Raw genomic sequence first — 17,888 nt, forward strand, 5'->3', positions numbered from 1 at the left:
GGTTCGATTCCGCAGCACCATATAAGCAGGAAAAAAAAAAGCTGGAAGTGGCACTGTGGCTCAAGTGGTAGAGCGCTAGCCTTGCGGTGAAGAGCTGAGGGACAGCGCCCAGGCCCAGAGTTCAGGCACATGACTGGACCCAAAAGAAAACAACAAAAAAAAGAGTACTTTATCAGCTTTCCACTGTTTTTCCCATGATTCTTATTTTTCTCTGCTATTCCAGGAGAGTTTTGTTGTTGGCTTTATTTTACTTCTTTTAGCATATGAACAAAACAATATTTTTCACATGCATGTTCTCAAGTTTCAGAACTTAAGGTTATATCTTCTAAGCTTTTTATTGATATTGTAAAGGAGGGATTACAGTTACATAAGTCAGGTATTAAACACATTTCTCTTGGGACAATGTCACCCCTTCTCTCACTCTCTCCCAGTTCTTCCCTTCTGTCTTCACCCAAGAGTTACATAGTTTATTTTTGACAGTGTCTAGTGAGTACCACTGCTACATTTGTTCATCCTTTTGAGTTTATATTTTAAGATTATATCTTACTTAGGCCCAAATTGATTCCTCAGCACCACATAAACAGAAAAAGCTGGAAGTAGCTGAAATGGCTGAGCACTAGCTTTGAGCTGAAGAGTTGAAGGACAGTGCCCAGGACCAGAGTTCAGGCCCCATAACTGGAAAAAAAAAGATCCTTAAAATGCAGCATTTAGGAGATAAAACATATGAACAAAGTATAATTAATTGTAACTAACCTTAATTTTTTTACAAACGAGTACATCACAAAATGATTAATGTTAATGGCCACTAGCACCCTTTTTAAAAATCAAAGTAAGTATTTTCCAGGGATAAAGGAACATGAGCTGTTAAAAGACTGAAAACACTGACTCTAATTTTTCTTTTTAACCCTGGGATATTATGCAATATTTTCAACCTGTTTCCTCATGGAAGTAGTGGTCTATTTTATACCTCTATTGGAGAAATCAGAAGAGCTAGCACTTAAAAAAATTTCACAATCCACAATGTCCCATGCTTATGTTTGCTGATTTACATTTTAGCTAAGCCTTTGAATCAGACTCTGACTCAACTCCGAGTTGGTCACAAAGGGCACTAAATAGATACTAAATACAAGATTAGCAAACTTTTTTTTCTGATAGTAAATGATTTAGGCTTTGCAGGTCGTGACAGCTCCTGTCATTCTTTTTCAGCTCTTCCTGTGTTGGGAAAAGAAACATGGAATGATAAGCAAATAAATAGGGGGTGTCCACATGAAATTTTCGTTATTAAAACTTATAGTTTTCAGGGTGCCAGACACTCACACTTATAATCCTAGCTACTCAATTTGACTAAGATCTGAGGATCGCAGTTTGAAGCCAAACTGAACAAAAAAATTATCCATGAGACTCATCCCCAATTAACCACCAAAGAGCCAGAAGTGGGTCTATGGCTCCAATGGTAGAGTGACAGCCTTGAGTGCATAAGCTAAGGATGGCACCCAGACTTTGAGTTCAAACCTCAGGACTACCACAAAAAAAAAAATACAAAAGATATAAAAAGTGAGATTAGAGCTGGGTGCTAGTAGCTCACATCCGTAATCCTAGCTACTCAGGAGGCTGAGATCTGAGGATCACAGTTCAAAGCCAGCCCAGGCAGGAAATTCTATGAGACTCTTATGTCCAATAAACCATCAGAAAACTGGAAGTGGCACTGTGGCTCAAGTGGTAGAGCGCTAGCCTTGCATGCTCAAGGCCCTGGGTTCGATTCCTCAGCACCACATAAGAAAAAAGCCAGAAGTGGCGCTGTGGCTCAAGTGGTAGAGCGCTAGCCTTGAGCTGAGGAGCTGAGGGACAGCACCCAGGCCCAGAATTCAAGCCCATGACCAACCAAAAAAAGAAAAAAGTGAGATTAGAATGTTTTCAAAGTAAGAAAGAAAAAAATTATTCCAGAAATTTATAAATTATGGGGATTTTCCTCTGGACTTTAAAAATAACACATTGTAAATGCCACCTTTAATTGTGCCAAATCACTAAGAGTCACTCTGCACTCAGTTTGTGCTAGGACTTGCCCTCAGTCTATTGGTCAGGGACCAACATTTCTTCCAATAGAAGAAATAAGAATATTTGTATTACCAATCAATCAATCAGAGACTGGCAATATTGTGGTGTCACTGGTAGTGCTGTTGAAAATGGGCTGTTTATAAACTAAACAGATCTTTCTGGGAATAAGATAGGAAAGATAATATAACCATGGGGACTGATAGTATTCAATGCATGATAGTAGAACACGTTGTAGCATCAATGTAAAATTGATGTGTGGACCACAAAGGAACAAAGACTACAGCAGTTTTTCAGCTGGGTGCATGCTGATTAAACATGTTCACAAAGTCTGTTCTGCACTGTTTTTCTCACAGCACCTTCAGTACCTAAAACAGCCAGGATGTAAGACACAGGAAGAATGTGCTAGAGAGGAAGGGGGAAAGGAAATCCCTTCTTAAGGAAGTCTAGAATTGGATCACGATGGCAGCCTGAACTGCAATGATATCTCTCCTTCCTACCTTAAATTAATGTCAGAAAACACACCTTTCAGGGTATCATAGCTAGAAAACAAAATATACCATTGTCCAGATGAGAGAGAATTTGAAGTCTATGAAAAATATAAGACAGGTCTAAAATGGTCACAATGCCTGCAGCAAAATCTAGTGTCACTGCAGACTGTGTATTCAAAATGATCCAATATGAGAAATAAACTCACTCATCCAATCTCAGAGGATGGTCTTGGAGACAAAAGGTGCAGCCAAAGCAAAACTTCAATGGCAGGCTTGCAAGACCGGGTGTCTGTATGATGGGCAGGCATACTCTCCAAGGTTACAGCAAACAATTTCACCTATTGATCCTTCTCCCAAATCCTCAGTGATCTACTATGGGATTTATATTCTCTCCCAGATGTCACTGAAGTTAGATTACTTTCTACTGAGTAATTTGAATGCATGTACCTCTTGAGGTTGGTTGAATTTTAGAAGTGGGCTTTTGTCTCTCTCTACCTCCTCCCTTTGTTCTAATGTGGTGAGAAGACTCTTCTGGGTATGTACTTTCTGGCATATGTAGTTTATACCCATTTCTCACTTTATTGTAGTCTATTCTGTCCCTTGCTAACTACCCCCACCACATGAGCTTTCCATTGCATGAACTTTGTGACATCTATAAGTACTATGTAACCAAGCCACGGGTAATTTTCCACTCAGGGTCAAATGCCTTGCCTTGCAAATGGACCAACACTGAATTTATTTCTAACACCCAGGAAGTCAGAAAGCAAAGCTGTTCCAGGCAAAGTCTAATACAGGAAAAGGAGTATGAGCAATGTAAATGTCAGATAAAATACAGTGCAAGGCAAAACATTTAAAGAACTTAAAAGATAGAATATTTCACTCTGATGAAAGACATATACCAAGAAAATAAGCCATTCACAAACCATTATGCACTTTGCATAATATGGAAATATTTAAAATAACAAATAAAAATACAAAATAGATAAGGCAGGGCTGAAGGTGTAGTTCAAGTGATAGAATACCTGCCTAGCAAAGTGTGAGGCTGAGTTTAAACCTCAACATGGAGAGAGGGGAAGGAGGAGAGAGAGAGAGAGAGAGAGAGAGAGAGAGAGAGAGAGAGAGAGAGATTAGTGTTATTCATGATTCATCATATTTCTTCTGAAATTTTCTAGTTCAAGAAGATATTAGGCTGGACTATAACTCAGTCATAGAGCACTTGCCTGGTATGCATGAGGCCCCGGGTTTGATTCTGGGCACTGGAAAAGAGAAAAGAAGAATACTGAAAATATTTATGTAGAAAAAATTAATGAAACCATTAGCCAAAATTAACTTGAAGACATATTTCATAAACAAAGAATTCACAGTGTTTTAGGCCACATGGAACAATTACAAAAACATACTAAGAATTATATCATAAAGCACATCCCATCAAATTCCAAAAAGCAAAAATCATTCAAGCCCACTAGCTTACCATAATTTATTAAAATTAGAAACTAAGAACAATATGTAAGCCAGTTTCCATCTCCAGTTAATCAACCCACCTGGAATTCACAATCGCTCTTCCCATTATCCCTGAGCTTGCATAGGAAATTAAAAACTATTTTTAGTGCTTATATCACCCCCAAGGGAAATGCAAATTGAAACAATGAAATCCCCCATTTTTCTTTAATCCATCAAATTGTCACAGGTTGAATGATAATATTATGTTGGTAAAAAAGTAGAGGGGTGGAATATTATTAATAGAAGATGTTCTGGCATTGCTTGTCTACTAAAAGTTTTGAAATCCCATACCTTATGATTTAGTAAATCTGTGTGTCCCCATCTATCCCTGATAAACATGTGCCTATATGATAATGAGGGCAGAAATAACAATGTCCACTACAGTACTGGAAATAATGAATGCATGGGAATGTCAGTGGAGAGCAAAACTGTAAACACATAGGGAATTACTTATGGCATATCCCTGTTATAGACTATGAAGAAAAAAAATCTATGAGCTGGGAGGCTGAAACAGGAGGATCAAGAGTTTGAGACCAGCCTGGGTTACATAGAAAAGCCTTATTTCACAAAACTAAAATTAAAAAGGCCAACAATAAAAAAGAGCTGTTGGGGCTGGAAAGGTGGCTCAGTGGTAGAGAGCACTTGCCTTGCATGCATGAGGCCCTGGGTTCGATTCCTCAGCACCACCTAGCATAAAGAAAAAAAGCTGGAAGTGGTGCTGTGGCTCAAGTGGTAGAGCGCTAGCCTTGAGCTGAATTGCTGAGGGACAGCGCCCAGGTCCAGAGTTCAGGCCCCACGACCAGACCCCCCCCCAAAAAAAGAGCTGTATGTCCTCTGACATAAACCAAGATATATTAAACTAGCAAAACAATTTGAAGATGAGTATGTACTTAGTATGATCACATGTTTTAATCTCTTTTTTCATGTCTGTGTATATGAGTATGTGTTTGTGTTAAAATGCTAATGGAAAGGTCTGGAAGAACATATGTCAAACTGAAATGGTCATCACCGCCTTTAGGGATAGAAATTGGCAGGTGATAGGTACAGGAGATAAAGCAAGAAAGACTTGAGTTTTTCAAGGCTCTATTAATACATCACTTGTGGGTAAGAATAACACTATGCCCACTAGGATACCAACTTGTAGAAAGGAAATCGTTACAATTCTATCCTATTGGTGGGTAGATTGGTACTACCATATTGGTAGGCAGCATCCCAAAGATGCTTTCATGCCATGAGATGATTCCATCACTGCAAAGAAAGGCTCTGGGGAGAAACAGAAAACACAACTCTTCTGCTTCCACAGCATCTTGATTGCAGTCAGGGTGTACATGAGCTGGCTCTGGCCTGTGTGGTACATGTTTTGTCACTCTGTTCATTAAGCACCTTACAGTCATGAAATCTTAAGGTGCTCATTTTTCTCATCTACTTGGAGCTATGTGTATGCTCTAGAGTTAGCCTACCCTTTGTTCTCTTTGTCCTTATTAGCTGAAATTGAAATTTTATTCATGCAAAATCATTTTTAACATGGAAAGACAGAAAACTCAGCAGCCCACCCTGGCTGTAAATCATGTACATTTTGGAGACTGCCTTCCAAGGGCTCACGGCTGATTCTTATTAAGTTTGCCCTCTCATATGGGATGGATTTGGCTGTATGAGGATTTCTTCACACTGCTCTGTCTGTCTTTTCCATTGGAGGCAACTTGGACATTGCTGAGTCAGCAAGCAAAGCTGAAGCCAGGGCAATGTGGGTTTTTAAGGCTTAGAGAAGTCACAGCCCTCTGGAAGGAACCATCCAACTTGGAGCGTTTATGAGCCACGTTACTACCAACAGAGGAATTAATACAAAGTCTTTGATGTGATTAAGTTTTAGGTCACAGCCTTTTCCTTCTCAGCAGTTTACCCAAGACAGTAAGTGAATGCATTGTTAAAAGTGATCTTTGCCAAAAGGCCAAGAAGCGAAAGCTAGAATTTTAATTAAGCCCACTTCATACAATTTTGCACTGGAGGCAGAGAATCATCCCTCGTTCCGCATTTCTGATGCTTCATCTCCATCTGCCAGGTTAGCAGCTCTCCAAAAGGTGTTCAATGCCATTCACATTTCTTCTCCAAATTATTGGGCTATTCCTTTGAAGGTCAGGAAGCTTGGAAGAGCAATGGTCAGCTGAGGAATTGTTTCCATACTGACTTATATTTATATCGTCTTGAGCTTTTCTGATCTTTCTCAGAAAGATGCTATTAAAAAATACACTTAAATCAGCCAGATGGCTTTAAAGACTTCTGGATTCCTTTAATTTACACCATAATATTTTATGAAGGGTTCTACGGATTGAAATAACTGTGCTTCAGATTGCTTTCTTCCCGAAGCTCTCTGCTTTTGTCATTATGTGTCCTCAGGGCAAAGGGGGATTTCAGAGAAAGCTGTTGCCTACAGTTTGATACAGGACACCAAATTGTATTTTGATTTCCAATGCATTGTCATGAGAAAGAACTCATCACAGAAACAAAGCCAGGGAGGATCAACAAAATGCCCTTATCATTTGCCCTGTATTTCTGGAAGAAGACCAAGTGACATGGCATCCAGATCCAGAAAACCAGATGCCCACTAGAAGATCATGTGACCTCACCCATGTTACCAGAACTCCTGAGGCGCACCTGAAAGTCAAGAAGAAGCTAATACTGCCCACCTCACAGGGCTGTTGAGATACTGGGAATCAAATGAGGGACTTATGTGGAAGCTCTTTAAGAAGCCTGCCAGTAGCTCACGCCTATAATCCCAGCTACTTGGGTGGCTGAGATCTGAGAATCGTCATTCAAAGCCAGGCCTGGGCAGAAACTCTTATCTCCAATTGTTATGCCAAGGTCGCAGGATCCTCCCTCAAGAAGACCACCGAGAGTCAGACTCTACAGCTGTTTTATTTAAATGGGCTGCAGCTCGGGCCTCGTCCTACACTCCGACACAGGGGAGCCCAGGAGGAGAGCCCCGAGCTAAGGATTTGCAGGTCTTATATAGGCATACAATCAACCAGGTGTTTTGATTACCACCACGTGTTGCTTTGCTAGACAGAAACAAGCAACAAGTGGTGGTCACTGCCTAAAACTTTAACCTTTCATAATTAACCAGGAAAAAAAAGTCAGAGGGAGAGATAGAAGTAGGGTAGAGCACCAGACTGGAAACATGCTAAGGGACAGCACCCAGACGATGAGTTCAACCTCCTATACAAAAACAAAAACAAAAGCAAAAAGAAAAAAACACACACACTGTTAAAGCAACATTTGAAATATCATTAATTGGTAGATACATCTAAAGACATAGACACTAAAAAGACTGTAAAACAACAATGGACTGGTGTAACAGTTGGTTAGATAAGAATCACTCAATAGGGAATCATTGCTATCATTCAAGATGTCCTTCAGGTATTAAAATGAAAATTCCTGTAGGAAAGTATATGCATTAAACATTGGCCTTTACAATAAGTAAATCCTTCTTAAACAAAAGAAGCATCACATCTTTGTTTTTTCCAATGAAAGATCAAAAAGTTGGGGTATTTTTTTAGTGATGGGCATTTTTCTCACAGGCATGAGGCATGGGTTTGCTCCTCAGGGTCACACATACAAAAATAACACTAGTAATATGAATATATAATAAATAACACTATCTGGAAATAATAAGTCTAGAGAAAGGTTTAAATAATTCATTAACTTGCCTTCTTAGACCAGTAAAAGTGTAATAACTACTAGCTCCAATATTTATCTGAATGTTATTACTGGAAACACAATTAGAACAAATCACTTTATTCCAAAAAGACTTGGAATTTTTTTTAAGGTGAGAAAGATAGCTTTTTTTAAATTTTTGTTTTTTGGTACTAGTCTTGGGCTTGAACTAGGGCCTGGATGCTGTCTCTGGGCTTTGTATTCATGGACAGAGTTCTACCACTTGAGCCAAAGCTCCACTTCTAACTGTTTGGAAGGTCATTGGAAATAAGAGTCTCATAGGCTTTCCTGACCAAGCTGGCTTTAAACTATGATTCTCACATCTCAGCCTCCTGAGTAATGAGGATTACAGACATGAGACACCAGCGCCCAGAGAAAGAAAGGTTTTTAAATAAAATGTTTATTCTAGTCAGGAGTACCTAGACTAGAGGAAACCCTGCAAATTTCTCTTTGAAGTTTTCAATATTTTTCCTTTGGTCTTGGTGTTCAGTAATTTAAAATGTCCTAGGTAACCTTCAATTTAAGCAATTCTGTTTGGATAAGAATCAGAAAAACAATTACTTTGTTATCCTCTAGCTCCTGCTATGAGCTATTGGTTAGCTGAAATTTCCACATTCAGATTTCATGTCTTTTAATATAAACTAACCTATTTTAAAGTCTTTCTTGACTTTTTGACTGGTTTTTAAATTATGTAAGATTTTTTAAGTGCATTATTGAAACCTTCAAAAATAATCTTTTCTTTTTATATCAACTGTCTTTACTTTTTTGTGTATCCTCTCAGTGTTTCTTCATATTTTCTTCCCTTTTTCAGAATAATTGTTTTCTGGAAGTTGTGCTGTGGCTCAAGTGGTAGAGCGCTAGCCTTGAGCTGAAGAGCTGAAGGACAGTGCCCAGGCCCAGAGTTCAAGCCCCACAAGGGAGGGGGGGGGGAAGGTGGGGGGAGGTGGCTTAGTGGTACAGTGCTTGTTTTGCACATATAAGCAGAAAAAGCTGGAAGTGGTGCTGGGGCTCAAGTGGTAGAGCACTAGCCTTGAGCTGAAGAGCTGAGGGACAGGGCCCAAGCCCAGAGTTCAGTCCCCACAACTGACCAAAACAAACAAACAAAAAAAGAGTAATTGCTTTCTTTGTGCATACATTGGCAAAACTCTTTTCACATTTAGATGCATTCTAAGTTACAACATAAATTCAGTAATTATTATGGCTAATAATTCCTCAGTTTACTATGCTATTTAAACACAAACTTATTATTAGCTTTTTCATTTTATTATATTTTTCCCTTTTGGATAAGATGGAAAATTATGATTTTTTTAGCTTGAGTAAACCTTTGCATAAATCAAACCTTCATGTAAATTCCTAGAAATAGGGTGAGTTAATGATAATAAGATGTCAAAATCCTTTCTAGACCAATTTAGAGAGTTAAATGCTGTCACCATTAGAGGAATAAACCTATTTCACTAACAAAATATTCCTTGAAAGTAGTGGCATGCTTTCTTATTAATTTACATAAATGATACATCTTTGATTTGATAAGCATTTGTTGGTTTGTTTGTTTTGTTTTGGTATTGGGTGTTGTCCTTTAGCTTTTTCTGTTCAAAGCTAGCACTCTACAATTGGAGCCACAGTTCCATTTCTGGCTTTTTGCTGATTAATTGGAGATAAGAATCTTACAAAGCCTGGTGCTGGTGGCTCACACCTATAATCCTAGTTACTATGGAGGCTGAGATCTGAGGACCAGGTTTGAAGCCAGCCTGGGCAGGAAAAGCTGTGAGACCCTTATCTCCAATTAAACACCTAAAATCCAGAAGTGGAGTTGTGGCTCAAAGTGGTAGAGCAATAGCTTTGAACAAAAGGGCTCTAGGACAGGGCCCAGGCCCTGAGTTCAAGCCTCATGACCACCACCACCAACAAAAAAAAAGAGTTCTCATAAACTTTTTTTGCCTGGACTGGCTTGGATCTGAGATCCTCAGATCTTAGCCCCCTCAGTAGGTAGGATTACAGGCATGAACTGCCAGCATCATGCTTTGGTAGATATTTCTTTGATTACCACAAAATATTAAGGAATGCTTTCCAGTTTTTACTTATTGCTCATAATTCTTCATGCAAATTGTTCCTCTGCCTCTTTAATGTGTTAGTCTTTTTCATTTGTTTCTAAGTATTCAAAATAAACTTTTTCTAAATAGAGTTAAAAATCTCTTTCAATTCTATCTGTGGCTTTTTTGTTGTTGTTGTTGCCAGTCATGGGGCTTGAACTCAGGGCCTGAGTGCTGACCTTGAGCTCTTTACCTCAAGGTTAGCATGCTACCACTTGAGCCACAGCACCACTTCTGGTTTTTTTCTGGTGGCTAATTGGAGATAAGAATCTCACGGACTTTCCTGCCAGGGCTGGCTTTAAACCATGATCCTCAGATCTCAGCCTCCTGAGTAGCTAGGATTACAGGCGTGAATTACAGGTGCCCAGAGCATTTTTTTCTTAATGCTAAATCTTTGTTATTAACTTGATAATAGTGAACCAAATCTTTTTTTTGTTATTTGCTTTGTTTTGTTTTCTTTTACTGTTAGAAAAGTAATATCTATATTACTTGAAAGCTAAATTAAGTACACTTTCTTTCTCTCAAAAAGATACTGAGCAAGTCCTTTTTTTCTACCAAACAGAAGAGTTGCAAGAGAAAGGATGCATCTAACCAGCTTTAAGTCTGGCCCCATGGGCACAATTTGTGATGAACCATCTAGTCTGATAACCAGGAGTCTGGGTCCTCTTCTAGGAGTATCCCAAGTTTCCAGTCCTGTTCCCAGAGCTATTAGTATCAGAAGGAGACCCTCACCAAACTCAATGCTGCCTTTTCTTTTTCTAGAAGTGAAGCCCAGGAACCCAAAAGCTGGGGTCCAGCTTCAGATGTGGAAGAGACCAGGAATTTTGAGTCACTGGCATCCCTTTAAGCACCCATCAAACGATAGCTTTACCAACCAAGCAGCACACACCTCTCCTGTATTTAAAGACTTGATTTGAATCATAAAAGTAAATTTTAGAGCTGGGAATTGAGGGTTAAAAACCATAGGTCTCTTTATTTTTATTACATAAGCTCTCCTATGAGTTATATTTCCCCAGCATGCCAGAGTCCAGTGATGAATCTGGAAATGGATATGGGATTTTGTCCAGACCACTTAGGACATAGATTATTCTAGAAAAACTGCTCCCTGCCCCCTCCTGGAAATCTCTAGCCAGCAGTAACTCTTGGGGTTGAGCATATTTTGTTGGCTTTTGTTATATGTAATCCTATCTTTCCTGCTTCTAATTACATTTATTCTTTTTTAGTATAGTTCTTCCCAGAAACCACATGACTATTTCCCACTAAAATAATATTCCTTCTGAGTAATTTTCAGCCTTTAAAAAATGTTAAAGAAGTCTTTTTACAAACTATTAAAATAATCTATAGGCAAGAACAAAATATAAGGGATAAATCGAAGGTTAATTGCATGCCACTTGAGTTTTTGTCATTAATTCTCCTTTCCCACAAAGTTTATAGCAGTGTCATGAGCTGTTTACTGTAACGACAGAATTTAGTTTAACAAGCAATATACCTATAGGACAAACTACTCCATAGAAAATAAACAGAAACAACAAGACTTTCTTGAAGATACCATCTTTTCTTAATATATTAATTCTAAAGTTTACCTTTGGGGAGCTGAAAATATTCTTTTTCTTTCCCTCTTTTTTTTGTGTGCTAAGCTGGGCACTGGTGGCTCACGCCTGTAATCCTAGCTACTCAGGAGGCTGAGACCTGAGGATTGTGGTTCAAAGCCAGCCCGGGCAAGGGAGACCGTGAGACTCCTATCTCCAATAAACCACCAGAAAACCGGAAGTGGCGCTGTAGCTCAAGTGGTAGAGCGCTCACCTTGAGCTGAAGAGCTGAGGGACAGCGCCCAGGCCCAGAGTTCAAGCCCCACAACCGACCAAAAGAAAAATACTTTTTGTGTGCTAATATTGGTACTGGGAGCTTGAACTCAAGCCAGCCCCCCCCCCCTTTTTCTTTTCTTTCTTTCTTTTTTTTTTTTTTTTTTTTTTTGCCTATCCTGCTCAAAGCTTGTGTTCTACCGTTTGAGGCACAACTCCATTTCTGGTCTTTGGTAGTTAATTGGAGGTAAGAGGTTGTCTGATTTTTCTTCTCAGGCTGGCTTTGAACCTTGGTCCTTAGGTCTCAGCTTCCTGTATTGCTAGTATTATAGGCATGAACCACTGGTGCCCAGCTTGAAAAAGATTCTTCTTTTAAATCTTATAAAGAAAAGGAAATAAAAATTACTAGTATCACTTTGACATACTTCTTAGTCATATAAAGTAAATTGTTACTCCTCTATTCTGCTTCCACAGAAAAATCTTAAATAGCTAAATGCGCTGAGACTCAAATAAGTTTCTTCCACCTTCAATTATTGTTGTATCCTCTCATCTTTTTTTGAGCTGATAAATAAATTGAACTATTTCTAGGTAAGTTTCTACCAAAATTCAATTTGTCTGACATCATTTCTTAGAATTACACTGATATACTCTATAAGCGGCTCAGTTCTATTTCACAAGATAAAATTTCCTTATCAGCCTTGCGTAGCACCTATTGGTATAAGAACATATTAAAACTCTCCTTGAAGTCCTGCCAGATTCCACAGCCTGCTATCTATAATTTTAGTTTACTTTTCCAATGTCCATCAGCTTAGATAGCTGTAAATACATAAGTCTAGTGTCAATAAACTTTTGTCTTTTATTCCAATGGGTTTTTCCTGTTGTTTTCCTTCTGGGTTGACTTTTAAATGTCTATTTCAGGAGGTGCACCTAGATTTGATGGGGGGAAAAAATGCCAGAACTCAGCACCTCTTGTTGGGCTAGATAAGCAGGAAAGAGTTATCTCCCTATTTAAGCAATACAGAGAGCAGAGGTTATATAGATCTTTGCAGATTAGGAAATGCTAAATGTATTAACTTAGGAGTATGGGGGGAATAAAAAGGGAGGGAAGAAATTGATGACAGTTACAGTTCTCGTCTTGGCTTAGAATTGCATGAATCAGCAACCCTGAGTTATTTTTGAAAGAAGAAAATCTGGTATAAGCATAAATCCAGACCTTTCAGATAGTGACCAGCTCTGTGATATGGCAACAGGGCCCCTAAGATGCTGAATCCTCTTCCAGCCCTTGATATAAATCTTAATTTCTTCTCTCTAATGGTGTTGAAGACTGTGAGTTTGTCAGTGCTTCCCAAAGAGAGGAGAAATACTAACTTGTAAGCAGAAGGCCAGATCCATGACAATAAGTGCCACAGTAGGAGATATGATGCACTGCGCAGGAGAGAATTCCACAGTTGCTATTTAGAGCTTAGGGAAGTTGTCCCTACTGAAGAGAAACCTAAGCACACAAGTGAAGGACAGTAAGTCAGGGAAGGGTGGAGAAGGCCAAACAGAGGTGACAAAGAACCAAGGCCTGGAAGCCTGGAATAAAAAGGAAAATTCAGAGCCAATAAAAATGTAGCTCAACTGTAAAATAAAGTTCAGATCACAAAGGGTTTTCATAGGCATGTTAAATCATTTTTTTTTACTGTCCTCGGGAAATGAAGAGCAGTTTAATATTTCAATCACAAAAGCGGTATGAGTAGGAATTTAAAAAAAAATACATGATAGAGAGTTAAATTACAGAAATTCTTCCACTACTGATTTATGGTTTTGGATTAAGGTTTATGGCTTTGACCCAGTTACGGTTAAATATGCTTGAGGTTTAATACAATAAGCTTGATTCTTGTTTGTAAAGTGAGACAAGGATTTCAGAATTGAGAATTGATACTACTAACTAAAGAGATCTCCATTTTAAGATGGCAAAAAAATTATTTAAACAACACATTAAAATCAAGAACAGAAGTCAGGCACCAGTGGCTCATGCCTGTAATCTTAGCTACTCACAAGGCTGGGATCTGAGGATTGCAGTTCAAAGCCAGCCCTGGCAGGAAAGTCTGTGAGACTCTTATCTCCAATCAACCTCCTGAAAACCAGAAGCGTCACAGTGGTTCAAATGGAAGAGTGCTAGCCTTGAACTGAAGAGCTAAGGGACAGCATTCAGGCCCAGATTTCAACCCCATGACCAACAACAACAACAAATCAAGAACAAACTTTATCAACTCTGTCACTACTTAGTGACTAAGCAGAAAAGGGAAAATCTGTATTTGGAAGAGTTGAAAGGTTTCAAAGATTCTAGCCCAAGGAAAAAACTATGGATAAAGAGAAAGAGAAGAAACGGTTCGGATCTGCGTCAGTTAATTACAATCTACTCTCCAGTTATGTTCAACTCCATAACTCTCTCTTTTTTGGACTTTTGACTACTTTTATTTGTAAAAATAGCCATATCCATGTAAATGAATGAGTTTACATGGATACATGTACATTGGTTGGGGGAGCCTCTTGTTACCTTGTAACATCCAGGATACTGGCCGGATGGTTTTACCAGTGCTGGAGGGGACTCTGAGGAGTATCTTCCTTTGCTTTTCATCCCAGTTTGAACAGGTGGAGGTCAGAGCTCTTCCTGAGCTTTTCTTTCACATCAAAATCTTGGCTTTTTATTTTTATTTCTTCTCTATTTTTTTTGTCTTCCTCCATAGTAGTTGGAGTCTTTCTTGTTTTTCTAATCCAAGCATCCTAATCCCAGCTCATTCTGTTGGAATGGTCTCTACTTCATAGTCTGCTTTGTTTTTATTTGCTCTTCCTACAATCCTTATTTTTACTTGTACAGTTTGTCATAAGCTCCAAGATTATACTCAGATATTAGGAACTGTCATTATCTCCACTATGTTCTTCAGGTTTTTGTGGTCGTTGTTGCTGTTGTTTGGTCAGCTATGAGGCTTGAACTCAGGGCCTGGGTGCTGTTTCTGAGCTTTTGAGTTCAAGGGGAGCACTCTACCACTTTGAACCACAGCACCACTTCTGGTTTTCTGGTGGTCAATTGAGGATAAGAGTCTCACAGACTTTCCTGTCCAGTCTGGCTTCGAATGCTTTGCATATACTTGGGTATATAGTAGTATTTGTTCTCAAAGTGATCTCTGCCCATATGCTCCTTCAGCCTCTTTGGACAGTGCTTTCCATGAGGTGGGGAGCAGACCCTGAGACCAGCCCATGCTCTCAGTCCAACGTCCTGCTGACATCTCCCCAGGATTCTTCATCTCCTAGAGAGGCTGAGCACATCTGGAGAAGCGAGTGGAGGTGTTCTCTGTTGAGATTCATTATACCTGAATAAACAAAATGTTCTGAAGGATGCAGAAGGTTCCAACATGCTTTTGCCCATGTGTCTGTCTTTGAATGGAAAATACCATGGTAGCTCTCTGTCCACATTGAGAGTGCTCTGAGCTACAATTGTTAGCATTAAAGGCTAGATTTGTATAGCTCTGTCTTGCTGGCTCTCACAAAGACTAAAAGGAGAAATGTTCAATAGCCAGAGAGTTTGAACAAAGGGATTTTGCCTTTTACCCCAATGCCCTATACTAGTCAGACTCATGGCTCCTAATATACATGAGGTTAAAAAAATAGCAGTACTTAAAGAAGAGTTTTTTTTTTCCTGAGGAATTTTGTCACTGACAATATAGAAATTCTAATTTTCTTTCTAGTCAAAATCTTAACAACTATGAGAACTCAACTACTTAGCAAAGATTCAAGCAGAAGTCACAGGCTTGGTTTCATGGATTAAGAATAAAAACTGTATGCATTCTCATGAAGTCTCATAATGGATTGGCAATGGCTATTGTGAATGATAAGAGACAAGTTAGAAATACCAAATACAATATACTAGTCTGTAAATGCACAGACTAAAATTAAGTGGCGCAAATTGTATGACAGATTCCTACAGAGTCAGCTCTGACTCCCATTTTCATGGTAAGAACAGCCCGTGAATCAGTAACATGACTCATGTGGTATGGTGCATCCATCCAGCGCCTGCTTTCCTAATCAAGCAAATCACATCCATATCTAAACACAAATAACTATATTATTAGCCTCAGTCATAAAAACTCATCTTTCAAGTTCCTCCTGGTGACTAACACAATGCATTTGATTCATAAAATAGTGGAGTTTTGTTCTGTGTCGCATCTCAAACCTGGTGAAGGCTATTTTGGGTCTCATGTTTGTGGCTTTGAGTGGGCAAATTTTACAGAAGGCATGACTTGGAACTAAATGACGAGCAACAGCAAGGCTACTCCAACCTCATGGTTGGATACATTACTTGTTGTAACTGAGGGGAGTTTCCCATTTTACAATTAATACCATCATTAGTATATTAAAGAGGTCATATATTTTTATTATTCATTTTTAACTCTAAATTACTGAGTCTGTGTTTCCTGAACCAGAAAGCAAAAGCTTAGTTTTTGTATTTGAAGACATGAGAATCAGATTTTGTTTTCTGACCCTTAGTGGAAATCTCTGTTCAGACTCTTGATAAGGAATCTAATTCACACTCAAGCAGCAATTACTGGTTTGAAATCTAAATATTCAAAGGACTCAAGGACAATGTTAGATAAGTCTTGCATAGTCAGAACAGCTCTATTACTGGTCCTAAAGCCCCATGTTCCTCAGTCTTCATCCTTATTTCAAAGCTCCATTTTATTTACTCATTCACTTATTCATTCATTGTGATCTAGGGTTGAACTCAGGGCCTTGTGCATGTTCTAATTCAGTTTGTCCTTTTGCCTCTAGTTTGTTTTTCCGACAGGATCTTGTGCTCACTTTGCTCTAGGCTTCCTATTAACTATAGTCCTCCTGCCTCTGCCTGTCAAGTAGCTACGATTACAGGCATGAGCCACTGGCACCTGGGCAAAGGCATCTCTTAAAGAAATTATCTTTAGAAGCCAGATACAGTGGCTCACACCTGTAATCTTGGCAACTCAGGAGACTGAGGTCTTAAAAATCACAGTTCAAAGACAGCTCGGACAGGAAAAATCTGAGATACTCAGTTCCAATTAACTACCAAAAAGCTAGACATGGAGGTGTGGCTCAAATGCAGAACCTTAGCCTTGAATGAAAAAGCTAGGTGACAGCACCTAGGCTCCCGAGGTTAAGCCCCAGTACTGATCATTAATTAGTAATTCAGAAAACTGCTCATTGAATTGAGATGTGACTTGCTACTAAAGATGTCATGTGTCATCTAACAACCTTACATAAAAATGATTTCTTTTCTAGTTTCCTCTGGCTTGGGATCAACAGCTCAGCAGGCCTTCCTTACCTTTACCTTCTAGAATACTATCACTGTTCCTTACCCACAAGTCCCTTTCTATTGACCTTAATTGTCTTCATCTACTCCTCTCTAAGATATAGTAGAGTTGTTTTCTTTTTATTTCTTTTATATTTAACTATTCTTTCCTTTACCCTGTTACTTTTTAATCTGTTGGTACCATCAGCTGCACATCCTCCATTCTACCAGCAATGATCCTTGTGTTGTAGAGATCCCTGGTAGATGAAGGCTTAATGTTTAATGTAGAATGGACCCAAAACCAGAGTCTGTGGGTGGCTTGAAGAGGAGAAACCACTACTGACATTTCTTTCAGAACAATGCTTTACATTTCTCCCATCCAAGTATCAACCATTTCCAACACTTCTTAGCTTTTTAATATGGGGTGCATTCAAGGTGGTGTGATCAGAGCCTCAGGTTTCTGATCATTTAAGAAGACATCCTTGGATACAACCTTCTTCCCCGGTGGTCTGTCAGGCCACATGTTGTCCTATGGACAGTTTCAAATGCTTGCTGTCATTCCTTGTTCCTCAGTAGGACAGAAAATAGTTTCTGTACAATTACCATCTGATGATGTGTTAAGATTAGAAATGGCCAAAACTCAAGCTCCTCCCCCCACCCCCCAAAAGAGATTAAGTTAGAATAAAACCCAAAGAAAAAGAAAAGGAAAAGAAAAACACCCTCAAGTTTCTTCATTTTACAGAAAAAGAACTGAGAAATTGTGGACAGGCACTAGAATTTATCCATGCCCTTTCAGAAGGAGATTGCTTCAGAGTATTTCTTATCTATGGGGTTTGGTGGATTTCAATCCAGGGCAGGTAGTGAGCACTGTGCATAGGTATTTCTCTTGATCACTCACCAGTTAGAGGCTGATATAGTACCAGAGGGAAGTACAGCT

The 17,888-nt window shown here is 39.0% G+C and overlaps 1 protein-coding gene and 1 long non-coding RNA gene across 2 annotated transcripts in view; one reads left to right on the forward strand and one right to left on the reverse strand.

Annotated features, from left to right (window-relative positions):
- Sgk1 (serum/glucocorticoid regulated kinase 1) overlaps window positions 1-17,888 on the forward strand; it is a 92,482-nt gene that overhangs the window by 36,800 nt on the left and 37,794 nt on the right. The window lies entirely within an intron of this gene.
- LOC138819309 (uncharacterized) overlaps window positions 1-17,888 on the reverse strand; it is a 40,141-nt gene that overhangs the window by 16,138 nt on the left and 6,115 nt on the right. The window contains exon 2 of the long non-coding RNA XR_011369395.1: window positions 3,764-3,799. This is a non-coding gene — a long non-coding RNA (uncharacterized lncRNA). The remainder of the gene's footprint in view (window positions 1-3,763; window positions 3,800-17,888) is intronic.

The sequence above is a fragment of the Dipodomys merriami genome, unplaced genomic scaffold (assembly GCF_024711535.1).
Source record: "Dipodomys merriami isolate MVZ:Mamm:240054 unplaced genomic scaffold, mDipMer1.0.p SCAF_8, whole genome shotgun sequence".
Classification (NCBI taxonomy): domain Eukaryota; kingdom Metazoa; phylum Chordata; class Mammalia; order Rodentia; family Heteromyidae; genus Dipodomys; species Dipodomys merriami.